This window comes from Coturnix japonica, unplaced genomic scaffold, assembly GCF_054131305.1.
Source record: "Coturnix japonica strain WE unplaced genomic scaffold, WE-NBRP24 Scf042, whole genome shotgun sequence".
Taxonomy (NCBI): Eukaryota; Metazoa; Chordata; class Aves; order Galliformes; family Phasianidae; genus Coturnix; species Coturnix japonica.
Window position 1 is genome coordinate 647,284 of NW_028188945.1, and position 15,485 is coordinate 662,768.

A 15,485-nucleotide genomic window follows, 5' to 3' on the forward strand; every position below is an offset into this window, starting at 1 on the left:
ACCCAACGATCTGACCCACATCATCTCGACAGCAGCTCCTGCCCCATAGATCTGACCCACATGTGCCCCACAGCAGCTCCTAACACATAGATCTGACCCACATGTGCCCCAGAGCTGCTCCTGCCCCATAGATCTGAACCACAGCAGCTCCTGTCTCATAGATCTTACCAACATCAGCCCAACAGCAGATTTTGCCCCATAGTTATGTCCCACATCTGCCCAACAGCAACTCCTGCCCCATAGATCTGACCCACATCTGCTCCACAGCAACTCCTGCCCCATAGATCTGACCCCCTTCTGCCCCACAGCAGCTCCTGCCTCATACATCTGACTCACAGCATCTCCTGCCCCATAGAACTGGCCCACATCAGCCACAGCAGCTCCTGACCTATAGATCTGACCCACATCAGCCCCACAGCAGATTTTGCCCCATAGATATGTGCCACGTCTGCCCCACAGCAGCTCCTGCGACATAGATCTTACCAAGATCTGCTCCACAGCAGCTGCTGCCCCAAAGATCTGACCAACATCAGCCCCACAGCAGCTCCTGCCCCATAGATCTGACCCACATCTGCCCCACAGCATCTCCTGCCCCATAGATCTGACCCACATCTGCCCCACAGCAGCTCCTGCCCCTTACATCTTACACAGATCTGCCCCACAGCAGCTCCTACCCAAAGATCTGACCCACATCATCTCGACAGCAGCTCCTGCCCCATAGATATGTGCCACGTCTGCCCCACAGCAGCTTGCGACATAGATCTTACCCAGAGCTGCTCCACACCAGCTGCTGCCCCAAAGATCTGACCAACATCAGCCCCACAGCAGCTCCTGCCCCATAGATCTGACCCACATCTGCCCCACAGCAGCTCCTGCCCCATAGACCCTACCAACATGTGCAGCACAGCAGCTCCTGCCCATAGATCTAACCCACATCTGCCCCACATCAGCTCCTGCGACATAGATCTTACCTAGTTCTGCTCCACTGAAGCTTCTGCCCTAAAGATCAGACCAACATCAGCCCCACAGCAGCTCCTGCCCCATAGATCTGACCCACATCTGCCCCACAGTAGCTCCTGCCCCATAGATCTGACCCACATCTGCCCCACAGCAGCTCCTGCCTCATACATCTGACTCACAGCATCTCCTGCCCCATAGAACTGGCCCACATCAGCCACAGCAGCTCCTGACCTATAGATCTGACCCAAATCAGACCCACAGCAGCTCCTGCCCCATAGATCTGACCCACATCAGCCTAACAGCAAATCCTGCCCCATAGATCTGACCCACATCTGCCCCTCAGCAGCTCCTGCCCCATAGATCTGACCTACATCTGCCCCACAGCAGCTCCTGCCCCATACATCTTACCCAGATCTGCCCCACAGCAGCTCCTGCACCTTACATCTTACCCAGATCTGCACCACAGCAGCTCCTGCCCCATAGATCTGACCCACATCTGCTCCACAGCATCTCCTGCCCCATAGATCTGACCCCCATATGCCCCACAGCAGCTCCTGTCTCATACGTCTGACTCACAGCATCTCCTGCCCCATAGAACTGGCCCACATCAGCCAAAGCAGCTCCTGCCCCATAGATCTGACCCAAATCTGCCCCACAGCAGCTCCTGCCCCTTACATCTTACCCAGATCTGCACCACAGCAGCTCCTACCAAAAGATCTGACCCACATCATCTCGACAGCAGCTCCTGCCCCATAGATCTGACCCACATGTGCCCCACAGCATCTCCTGCCCCATAGATCTGGCCCACATGTGCCCCACAGCAGCTCCTAACACATAGATATGCCCTACATCTGCCCCACATCAGCTCCTGAAACATAGATCTGACCCACATCTGCCCCACAGCAGCTCCTGCCCCATACATCTGACTCACAGCATCTCCTGCCCCATAGAACTGGCCCACATCAGCCACAGCAGCTCCTGCCCCATAGATCTGACCCACATCTGACCCACAGCAGCTCCTGCCCCATAGATCTGACCCACATCTGCCCCACAGCAGCCTTTGCCCCATATATCTGACCCACATCTGCCCCACAGCATCTCATGCCGCATAGATCTGACCCACATCTGCCCCACAGCAGCTCCTGCCCATTACATCTTACACAGATCTGCCCCACAGCAGCTCCTACCCAACGATCTGACCCACATCATCTCGACAGCAGCTCCTGCCCCATAGATCTGACCCACATGTGCCCCACAGCAGCTCCTAACACATAGATCTGACCCACATGTGCCCCAGAGCTGCTCCTGCCCCATAGATCTGAACCACAGCAGCTCCTGTCTCATAGATCTTACCAACATCAGCCCAACAGCAGATTTTGCCCCATAGTTATGTCCCACATCTGCCCAACAGCAACTCCTGCCCCATAGATCTGACCCACATCTGCTCCACAGCAACTCCTGCCCCATAGATCTGACCCCCTTCTGCCCCACAGCAGCTCCTGCCTCATACATCTGACTCACAGCATCTCCTGCCCAATAGAACTGGCCCACATCAGCCACAGCAGCTCCTGACCTATAGATCTGACCCACATCAGCCCCACAGCAGATTTTGCCCCATAGATATGTGCCACGTCTGCCCCACAGCAGCTCCTGCGACATAGATCTTACCCAGATCTGCTCCACAGCAGCTGCTGCCCCAAAGATCTGACCAACATCAGCCCCACAGCAGCTCCTGCCCCATAGATCTGACCCACATCTGCCCCACAGCATCTCCTGCCCCATAGATCTGACCCACATCTGCCCCACAGCAGCTCCTGCCCCTTACATCTTACACAGATCTGCCCCACAGCAGCTCCTACCCAAAGATCTGACCCACATCATCTCGACAGCAGCTCCTGCCCCATAGATCTGACCCACATGTGCCCCACAGCAGATCCTAACACATAGATCTGACCCACATGTGCCCCAGAGCTGCTCCTGCCCCATAGATCTGAACCACAGCAGCTCCTGTCTCATAGATCTAACCCATATCTGCCCCACAGCAGCTCCTGCCCCATAGATCTGATGCACATCTGCTCCACAGCATCTCCTGCCCCATAGATCTGACCCCCATCTTCCCCACAGCAGCTCCTGCCTCATACATCGGACTCACAGCATCTCCTGCCCCATAGAACTGGCCCACATCAGCCACAGCAGCTCCTGACCTATAGATCTGACCCACATCTGACCCACAGCAGCTCCTGCCCCATAGATCTGACCCACATCTGCCACACAGCAGCCTTTGCCCCATAGATCTGACCCACATCTGCCCCACAGCATCTCCTGCCCCATAGATCCGACCCACATCTGCCCCACAGCAGCTCCTGCCCCATAGATCTGACCCACAGCAGCTCCTGCCCCATACATCTTACACAGATCTGCCCGTCTGCAGCTCCTACCCAAAGATCTGACCCACATCATCTCGACAGCAGCTCCTGCCCCATAGATCTGACCCACATGTGCCCCACAGCAGCTCCTAACACATAGATCTGACCCACATGTGCCCCACAGCAGCTCCAAACTCATAGATCTGACTCACATCAGTCCAACAGCAGATTTTGCACCATAGATATGTCCCTCATATTCCCCACAGCTACTCCTGCCCCATAGATCTGACCTACATCATCCCCTCTGCAGCTCCTGCCCCATAGGTCTGACCCACATGTGCCCCACATCAGCTCCTGCCATATAGATCTAACCACCATCAACCCCAAAGCAGCTCCTGCCCCATAGATCTGACCCAAGTCAGCCCCACAGCAGCTCCTGCCTTATAGATCTAACCACCATCAGCCCCACAACAGCTTCTACCCCATAGATCTGACCCACATGTGCTCCACTTCAGCTCCAGTCCCGTAGATCTGAACCACAGCAGCCCATGCCCCATAGATCTGACCCTCATCAGCAACACAGCAGCTCCTGACCGATACATCTGACCCAAATCTGTCCCACACCATCTCCTGCCCCATAGATCTAACTCACATGTGCCCCACAGCAGCTCCTGCCCATAGATCTGACCCACAGCAGCTCCTGCCCTATAGATCTGATTCAAATCTGCCCCACAGCAGCTCCTGCTCCATAGATCTGACCCACATGTGCCCCAGAGCAGCTCTGCCCCATTGATTTGACCCACATCAGCCCCACAGGAGATCCTGCCCCATAGATCTGACCCACATCAGCCCCACAGCAGATTTTGCCCCATAGATATGTGCCACGTCTGCCCCACAGCAGCTCCTGCGACATAGATCTTACCCAGATCTGCTCCACAGCAGCTGCTGCCCCAAAGATCTGACCAACATCAGCCCCACAGCAGCTCCTGCCCCATAGATCTGACCCACATCTGATCCACAGCATCTCCTGACCCATAGATCTGACCCCCATCTGCCCCACAGCAGCTCCTGCCTCATACATCTGACTCACAGCAACTCCTGCCCCATAGAACTGGCCCACATCAGCCACAGCAGCTCCTGACCTATAGATCTGACCCACATCTGACCCACAGCAGCTCCTGCGCCATAGATCTGACCCACATCTGCCACACAGCAGACTTTGCCCCATAGATCTGACCCACATCTGCCCCACAGCAACTCCTGCCCCATAGATCTGACCCACATGTGCCCCACAGCAGCTCCTAACACATAGATCTGACCCACATGTTCCCCAGAGCTGCTCCTGCCCCATAGATCTGAACCACAGCAGCTCCTGTCTCATAGATCTTACCCACATCAGCCCCACAGCAGATTTAGCTCCATAGATATGTCCCTCATATTCCCCACAGCAACTCCTGCCCCATAGATCTGACACACATGTGCCCACAGCAGCTCCTGCCCCAAAGACCTGACCCACATGTTCCCCACAGCAACTCCTGCCCCATAGATCTGACCTACATCATCCCCTCTGCAGCTCCTGCCCCATAGGTCTGACCCACATGTGCCGCACAGCAGCTCCTGCCATATAGATCTAACCACCATCAGCCCTATAGCAGCTCCTTCCCCATAGATCTGACCCTGGTCAGCCCCACAGCAGCTCCTGCCTTATAGATCTAACCACCATCAGCCCCACAACAGCTTCTACCCCATAGATCTGACCCACATGTGCTCCACTGCAGCTCCAGTCCCGTAGATCTGAACCACAGCAGCCCATGCCCCATAGATCTGACCCTCATCAGCAACACAGCAGCTCCTGACCCATACATCTGACCCAAATCTGCCCCACACCATCTCCTGCCCCATAGATCTAACTCACATGTGCCCCACAGCAGCTCCTGCCCATAGATCTGACCCACAGCAGCTCCTGCCCTATAGATCTGATTCAAATCTGCCCCACAGCAGCTCCTGCTCCATAGATCTGACCCACATGTGCCCCAGAGCAGCTCTGCCCCATAGATCTGACCCACATCAGCCCCACAGCAGATTTTGCCCCATAGATCTGACCCACATCAGCCCCACAGCAGATTTTGCCCCATAGATATGTGCCACGTCTGCCCCACAGCAGCTCCTGCGACATAGATCTTACCCAGATCTGCTCCACAGCAGCTCCTGCCCCAAAGATCTGACCAACATGTGCCCCACAGCAGCTCCTGCCATATAGATCTAACCACCATCAGCCCCAAAGCAGCTCCTGCCCCATAGATCTGACCCATGTCAGCCCCACAGCAGCTCCTGCCTTATAGATCTAACCACAATCAGCCCCACAACAGCTTCTACCCCATAGATCTGACCCACATGTGCTCCACTGCAGCTCCAGTCCCGTAGATCTGAACCACAGCAGCCCATGCCCCATAGATCTGACCCTCATCAGCAACACAGCAGCTCCTGACCCATACATCTGACCCAAATCTGCCCCACACCATCTCCTGCCCCATAGATCTAACTCACATGTGCCCCGCAGCAGCTCCTGCCCATAGATCTGACCCACATCTGCCCCACAGCAGCTCCTGCCCCATAGACCCTACCAACATGTGCAGCACAGCAGCTCCTGCCCATAGATCTAACCCACATCTGCCCCACAGCAGCTCCTGCCCATAGATCTAACCCACATCTGCCCCACAGCAGCTCCTGCCCCATAGATCTGACCCACATCTGCTCCACAGCATCTCCTGCCCCATAGATCTAACCCCCATCTGCCCCACAGCAGCTCCTGCCTCATACATCTGACTCACAGCATCTCCTGCCCCATAGAACTGGCCCACAGCAGCCACAGCAGCTCCTGACCTATAGATCTTACCCACATCTGACCCACAGCAGCTCCTGCCCCATAGATCTGACCCACATCTGCCACACAGCAGGCTTTGCCCCATAGATCTGACCCACATCTGCCACACAGCATCTCCTGCCCCATAGATCTGACCCACATGTGCCCCACAGCAGCTCCTAACACATAGATCTGACCCACATGTGCCCCACAGCAGCTCCTAACACATAGATCTGACCCACATGTGCCCCAGAGCTACTCCTGCCCCATAGATCTGGACCACAGCAGCTCCTGTCTCATAGATCTTACCCACATCAGCCCCACAACAGATTTTGCCGCATAGTTATGCCCCACATCTGCCCAACAGCAACTCCTGCCCCATAGATCTGACCCACATGTGCCCACAGCAGCTCCTGCCCCATAGACCTGACCCACATGTTCCCCAAAGCAGCTCCTGCCCCATAGATCTGACCCACAGCATCTCCTGCCACATAGATCTGACCCAAATCAGCCCCACAGCATCTCCTGCCCCATAGATCTGACCCACATGTGCCCCACAGCAGCTCCAAACTCATAGATCTGACTCACATCAGTCCAACAGCAGATTTTGCACCATAGATATGTCCCTCATATTCCCCACAGCAACTCCTGCCCCATAGATCTGACCTACATCATCCCCTCTGCAGCTTCTGCCCCATAGGTCTGACCCACATGTGCCCCACAGCAGCTCCTGCCATATAGATCTAACCACCATCAGCCCCAAAGCAGCTCCTGCCCCATAGATATGACCCAAGTCAGCCCCACAGCAGCTCCTGCCTTATAGATCTAACCACCATCAGCCCCACAACAGCTTCTACCCCATAGATCTGACCCACATGTGCTCCACTGCAGCTCCAGTCCCGTAGATCTGAACCACAGCAGCCCATGCCCCATAGATCTGACCCTCATCAGCAACACAGCAGCTCCTGACGATACATCTGACCCAAATCTGCCCCACACCATCTCCTGCCCCATAGATCTAACTCACATGTGCCCCACAGCAGCTCCTGCCCATAGATCTGACCCACAGCAGCTCCTGCCCTATAGATCTGATTCAAATCTGCCCCACAGCAGCTCCTGCTCCATAGATCTGACCCACATGTGCCCCAGAGCAGCTCTGCCCCATTGATTTGACCCACATCAGGCCCACAGGAGATCCTGCCCCATAGATCTGACCCACATCAGCCCCACAGCAGATTTTGCCCCATAGATATGTGCCACGTCAGCCCCACAGCAGCTCCTGCGACATAGATCTTACCCAGATCTGCTCCACAGCAGCTGCTGCCCCAAAGATCTGACCAACATCAGCCCCACAGCAGCTCCTGCCCCATAGATCTGTCCCACATCTGCCCCACAGCAGCTCCTGCCCCATAGACCCTACCAACATGTGCAGCACAGCAGCTCCTGCCCATAGATCTGACCCACATCTGCCCCACAGCAGCTCCTGCCCCATAGATCTGACCCACATCTGCCCCACAGCAGCTCCTGACCCATAGATCTGACCCACATCTGCCCCACAGCAGCTCCTGCCTCATACATCTGACTCACAGCATTTCCTGCCCCATAGAACTGGCCCACATCAGCCACAGCAGCTCCTGACCTATAGATCTGACCCACATCTGCTCCACAGCATCTCCTGCCCCATAGAGCTGACCCCCATCTGCCCCACAGCAGCTCCTGCCTCATACATCTGACTCACAGCATCTCCTGCCCCTTAGAACTGGCCCACATCAGCCACAGCAGCTCCTGACCTATAGATCTGACCCACATCTGACCCACAGCAGCTCCTGCGCCATAGATCTGACCCACATCTGCCACACAGCAGCCTTTGCCCCATAGATCTGACCCACATCTGCCCCACAGCATCTCCTGCCCCATAGATCTGACCCACATGTGCCCCACAGCAGTTCCTAACATATAGATCTGACCCACATGTGCCCCAGAGCTGCTCCTCCCCCATAAATCTGAACCACAGCAGCTCCTGTCTCATAGATCTTACCCACATCAGCCCCACACCAGATTTTGCCGCATAGTTATGCCCCACATCTGCCCAACAACAACTCCTGCCCCATAGATCTGACACACATGTGCCCACAGCAGCTCCTGCCCCATAGACCTGACCCACATGTTCCCCACAGCAGCTCCTGCCCCATAGGTCTGACCCACAGCATCTCCTGCCACATAGATCTGACCCAAATCAGCCCCACAGCATCTCCTGCCCCATAGATCTGACCCACATGTGCCCCACAGCAGCTCCTAACACATAGATCTGACCCACATCTGCTCCACATCAGCTCCTGCCCCATAGATCTGAACCACAGCAGCTCCTGTCTCATAGATCTGACACAAATCAGCCCCACAGCAGATTTTGCCGCATAGCTATGCCCCACATCTGCCCAACAGCAACTCCTGCCCCATAGATCTGACCCACATGTGCCCACAGCAGCTCCTGCCCCATAGACCTGACCCACATGTTCCCCACAGCAGCTCCTGCCCCATAGATCTGACCCACAGCATCTCCTGCCACATAGATCTGACCCAAATCAGCCCCACAGCATCTCCTGCCCCGTAGATCTGACCCACATGTGCCCCACAGCAGCTCCAAACTCATAGATCTGACTCACATCAGTCCAACAGCAGGTTTTGCACCATAGATATGTCCCTCATATTCCCCACAGCAACTCCTGCCCCATAGATCTGACCTACATCATCCCCTCTGCAGCTCCTGCCCCATAGGTCTGACCCACATGTGCCCCACAGCAGCTCCTGCCATATAAATCTAACCACCATCAGCCCCAAAGCAGCTCCTGCCCCATAGATCTGACCCAAGTCAGCCCCACAGCAGCTCCTGCCTTATAGATCTAATCACCATCAGCCCCACAACAGCTTCTACCCCATAGATCTGACCCACATGTGATCCACTGCAGCTCCAGTCCCGTAGATCTGAACCACAGCAGCCCATGCCCCATAGATCTGACCCTCATCAGCAACACAGCAGCTCCTGACCCATACATCTGACCCAAATCTGCCCCACACCATCTCCTGCCCCATAGATCTAACTCACATGTGCCCCACAGCAGCTCCTGCCCATAGATCTGACCCACAGCAGCTCCTGCCCTATAGATCTGATTCAAATCTGCCCCACAGCAGCTCCTGCTCCATAGATCTGACCCACATGTGCCCCAGAGCAGCTCTGCCCCATTGATTTGACACACATCAGGCCCACAGGAGATCCTGCCCCATAGATCTGACCCACATCAGCCCCACAGCAGATTTTGCCCCATAGATATGTGCCACGTCTGCCCCACAGCAGCTCCTGCCCCATAGATCTGTCCCACATCTGTTCCTCAGCAGCTCCTGCCCCATAGACCCTACCAACATGTGCAGCACAGCAGCTCCTGCCCATAGATCTGACCCACATCTGCCCCACAGCAGCTCCTGCCCCATAGACCCTACCAACATGTGCAGCACAGCAGCTCCTGCCCATAGATGTGACCCACATCTGCCCCACAGCAGCTCCTGCCCCATATATCTGACCCCCATCTGCCCCACAGCAGCTCCTGCCTCATACATCTGACTCACAGCATCTCCTGCCCCATAGAACTGGCCCACATCAGCCACAGCAGCTCCTGACCTATAGATCTGACCCACATCTGCCCCACAGCATCTCCTGCCCCATAGATCTGACCCACATCTGCCCCACAGCAGCTCCTGCCTCATACATCTGACTCACAGCAACTCCTGCCCCATAAAACTGGCCCACATCAGCCACAGCAGCTACTGACCTATAGATCTGACCCACATCTGACCCACAGCAGCTCCTGCCCCATAGATCTGACCCACATCTGCCACACAGCAGCCTTTGCCCCATAGATCTGACCCACATCTGCCCCACAGCATCTCCTGCCTTATAGATCTAACCACCATCAGCCCCACAACAGCTTCTACCCCATAGATCTGACCCACATGTGCTCCACTGCAGCTCCAGTCCCGTAGATCTGAACCACAGCAGCCCATGCCCCATAGATCTGACCCTCATCAGCAACACAGCAGCTCCTGACCCATACATCTGACCCAAATCTGCCCCACACCATCTCCTGCCCCATAGATCTAACTCACATGTGCCCCCAGCAGCTCCTGCCCATAGATCTGACCTACATGTGCCCCAGAGCAGCTCTGCCCCATTGATTTGACCCACATCAGCCCCACAGCAGATCCTGCCCCATAGATCTGACCCACATCAGCCCCACAGCAGATTTTGCCCCATAGATATGTGCCACGTCTGCCCCACAGCAGCTCCTGCGACATAGATCTTACCCAGATCTGCTCCACAGCAGCTGCTGCCCCAAAGATCTGACCAACATCTGCCCCACAGCAGCTCCTGCCCCATAGATCTGACCCACATCTGCCCCACAGCAGCTCCTGCCCCATAGACCCAACCAACATGTGCAGCACAGCAGCTCCTGCCCATAGATCTGACCCACATCTGCCCCACAGCAGCTCCTGCCTCATACATCTGACTCACAGCATCTCCTGCCCCATAGAACTGGCCCACATCAGCCACAGCAGCTCCTGACCTATAGATCTGAACCATATCTGCTCCACAGTATCTCCTGCCCCATAGATCTGACCCCCATCTGCCCCACAGCAGCTCCTGCCTCATACATCTGACTCACAGCATCTCCTGCCCCTTAGAACTGGCCCACATCAGCCACAGCAGCTCCTGACCTATAGATCTGACCCACATCTGACCCAAAGCTGCTCCTGCCCCATAGATCTGACCCACATCTGCTCCACAGCATCTCCTGCCCCATAGATCTGACCCCCATCTGCCCCACAGCAGCTCCTGTCTCATAGATCTTACCCACATCAGCCCCACAGCAGATTTTGCCCCATAGTTATGTCCCACATCTGCCCAACAGCAACTCCTGCCCCATAGATCTGACCCACATGTGCCCACAGCAGCTCCTGCCCCATAGACCTGACACACATGTTCCCCACAGCAGCTCCTGCCCCATAGATCTGACCCACAGCATCTCCTGCCACATAGATCTGACCCAAATCAGCCCCACAGCAGCTCCTGTCCCATAGATCTGACCCACATGTGCCCCACAGCAGCTCCAAACTCATAGATCTGACTCACATCAGTCCAACAGCAGATTTTGCACCATAGATATGTCCCTCATATTCCCCACAGCAACTCCTGCCCCATAGAGCTGACCTACATCATCCCCTCTGCAGCTCCTGTCCCATAGGTCTGACATACATGTGCCCCACATCAGCTCCTGCCATATAGATCTAACCACCATCAGCCCCAAAGCAGCTCCTGCCCCATAGATCTGACCCAAGTCAGCCCCACAGCAGCTCCTGCCTTATAGATCTAACCACCATCAGCCCCACAACAGCTTCTACCCCATAGATCTGACCCACATGTGCTCCACTGCAGCTCCAGTCCCGTAGATCTGAACCACAGCAGCCCATGCCCCATAGATCTGACCCTCATCAGCAACACAGCAGCTCCTGACGATACATCTGACCCAAATCTGCCCCACACCATCTCCTGCCCCATAGATCTAACTCACATGTGCCCCACAGCAGCTCCTGCCCATAGATCTGACCCACAGCAGCTCCTGCCCTATAGATCTGATTCAAATCTGCCCCACAGCAGCTCCTGCTCCATAGATCTGACCCACATGTGCCCCAGAGCAGCTCTGCCCCATTGATTTGACCCACATCAGGCCCACAGGAGATCCTGCCCCATAGATCTGACCCACATCAGCCCCACAGCAGATTTTGCCCCATAGATATGTGCAACGTCTGCCCCACAGCAGCTCCTGCGACATAGATCTTACCCAGATCTGCTCCACAGCAGCTGCTGCCCCAAAGATCTGACCAACATCAGCCCCACAGCAGCTCCTGCCCCATAGATCTGACCCACATCTGACCCACAGCAGCTCCTGCCCCATAGACCCTACCAACATGTGCAGCACAGCAGCTCCTGCCCATAGATCTGACCCACATCTGCCCCACAGCAGCTCCTGCCCCATAGATCTGACCCACATCTGCTCCACAGCAGCTCCTGCCCCATAGATCTGACCCCCATCTGCCCCACAGCAGCTCCTGCCTCATACATCTGACTCACAGCATCTCCTGCCCCATAGAACTGGCCCACATCAGCCACAGCAGCTCCTGACCTATAGATCTGACCCGCATCTGACCCACAGCAGCTCCTGCCCCATAGATCTGACCCACATCTGCCACACAGCAGCCTTTGCCCCATAGATCTGACCCACATCTGCCCCACAGCATCTCCTGCCCCATAGATCTGACCCACATGTGCCACAGAGCTACTCCTGCCCCATAGATCTGACCCACAGCAGCTCCTGCCCTATAGATCTGATTCAAATCTGCCCCACAGCAGCTCCTGCTCCATAGATCTGACCCACATGTGCCCCAGAGCAGCTCTGCCCCATTGATTTGACCCACATCAGCCCCACAGGAGATCCTGCCCCATAGATCTGACCCACATCAGCCCCACAGCAGATTTTGCCCCATTGATATGTGCCACGTCTGCCCCACAGCAGCTCCTGCGACATAGATCTTACCCAGATCTGCCCCACAGCAGCTCCTGCCCCATAGACCCTACCAACATGTGCAGCACAGCATCTCCTGCCCCATAGAACTGGCCCACATCAGCCACAGCAGCTCCTGACCTATAGATCTGACCCACATCTGACCCACAGCATCTCCTGACCCATAGATCTGACCCCCATCTGCCCCACAGCAGCTCCTGCCTCATACATCTGACTCACAGCATCTCCTGCCCCATAGAACTGGCCCACATCAGCCACAGCAGCTCCTGACCTATAGATCTGACCCACATCTGACCCACAGCATCTCCTGCCCCATAGATCTGACCCACATCTGCCCCACAGCAGATTTTGCCCCATAGATATGTGGCACGTCTGCCCCACAGCAGCTCCTGCAACATAGATCTTACCCAGATCTGCTCCACAGCAGCTGCTGCCCCAAAGATCTGACCAACATCAGCCCCACAGCAGCTCCTGCCCCATAGATCTGACCCACATCTGCCCCACAGCATCTCCTGCCCAATAGACCCTACCAACATGTGCAGCACAGCAGCTCCTGCCCATAGATCTGACCCACATCTGCCCCACAGCATCTCCTGCCCCATAGATCTGACTCCCATCTGCCCCACAGCATCTCCTGCCCAATAGATCTGAACCCCATCTGCCCCACAGCAGCTCCTGCCTCATACATCTGACTCACAGCATCTCCTGCCCCATAGAACTGGCCCACATCAGCCACAGCAGCTCCTGCCCCATAGATCTGACCCACATCAGACCCACAGCAGCTCCTGCCCCATAGATCTGACCCACATCTGCCACACAGTAGCCTTTGACCCATAGATCTGACCCACATCTGCCCCACAGCATCTCCTGCCCCATAGATCTGACCCACATCTGACCCACAGCAGCTCCTGCCCCATACATCTTACCCAGATCTGCCCCACAGCAGCTCCTACCCAAAGATCTGACCCACATCATCTCGACAGCATCTCCTGCCCCATAGATCTGACCCACATGTGCCCCACAGCAGCTCCTAACACATAGATCTGACCCACATGTGCCCCAGAGCTGCTCCTGCCCCATAAATCTGAACCACAGCAGCTCCTGTCTCATAGATCTTACCCACATCAGCCCCACAGCAGATTTTGCCCCATAGTTATGTCCCACATCTGCCCAACAGCAACTCCTGCCCCATAGATTTGACCCACATCAGCCACACAGCAGCTCCCGCCCCATAGATGTGACCCACATCTGCACCACAGCAGCTCCTCCCCATAGATCTAACACCCATCAGCCTCACAGCAGCTCCTGCCCCATAGATATGCCCTACATCTGCCCCACATCAGCTCCTGCAACATAGATCTGACCCACATCTGCAACACAGCAGCTCCTGCTCCATAAATCTGACCAACATCAGGCCCACATTTGTTCCTGCCCCATAGATCTGACCCACAGCAGCCCCTGCCTCATAGATCTGACCCACAAGTGCCCCTCAGCAGCTCCAGCCCAATAGACCTGACCCACATCTGCCCCAAAGCATCTCCTGCCCCATAGATCTTTCCTACGTCAGCCCCACAGCACCTCCGGCCCAATAGATCTGACCCACATGTGCCCCACAGCAGCTCCTGCCCCATAGATCTGACCCACATCTGCCACACAGCAGCCTTTGCCCCATAGATCTGACCCACATCTGCCCCACAGCATCTCCTGCCCCATAGATCTGACCCACATGTGCCACAGAGCTACTCCTGCCCCATAGATCTGACCCACAGCAGCTCCTGCCCTATAGATCTGATTCAAATCTGCCCCACAGCAGCTCCTGCTCCATAGATCTGACCCACATGTGCCCCAGAGCAGCTCTGCCCCATTGATTTGACCCACATCAGCCCCACAGGAGATCCTGCCCCATAGATCTGACCCACATCAGCCCCACAGCAGATTTTGCCCCATTGATATGTGCCACGTCTGCCCCACAGCAGCTCCTGCGACATAGATCTTACCCAGATCTGCCCCACAGCAGCTCCTGCCCCATAGACCCTACCAACATGTGCAGCACAGCATCTCCTGCCCCATAGAACTGGCCCACATCAGCCACAGCAGCTCCTGACCTATAGATCTGACCCACATCTGACCCACAGCATCTCCTGACCCATAGATCTGACCCCCATCTGCCCCACAGCAGCTCCTGCCTCATACATCTGACTCACAGCATCTCCTGCCCCATAGAACTGGCCCACATCAGCCACAGCAGCTCCTGACCTATAGATCTGACCCACATCTGACCCACAGCATCTCCTGCCCCATAGATCTGACCCACATCTGCCCCACAGCAGATTTTGCCCCATAGATATGTGGCACGTCTGCCCCACAGCAGCTCCTGCAACATAGATCTTACCCAGATCTGCTCCACAGCAGCTGCTGCCCCAAAGATCTGACCAACATCAGCCCCACAGCAGCTCCTGCCCCATAGATCTGACCCACATCTGCCCCACAGCATCTCCTGCCCAATAGACCCTACCAACATGTGCAGCACAGCAGCTCCTGCCCATAGATCTGACCCACATCTGCCCCACAGCATCTCCTGCCCCATAGATCTGACTCCCATCTGCCCCACAGCATCTCCTGCCCAATAGATCTGAACCCCATCTGCCCCACAGCAGCTCCTGC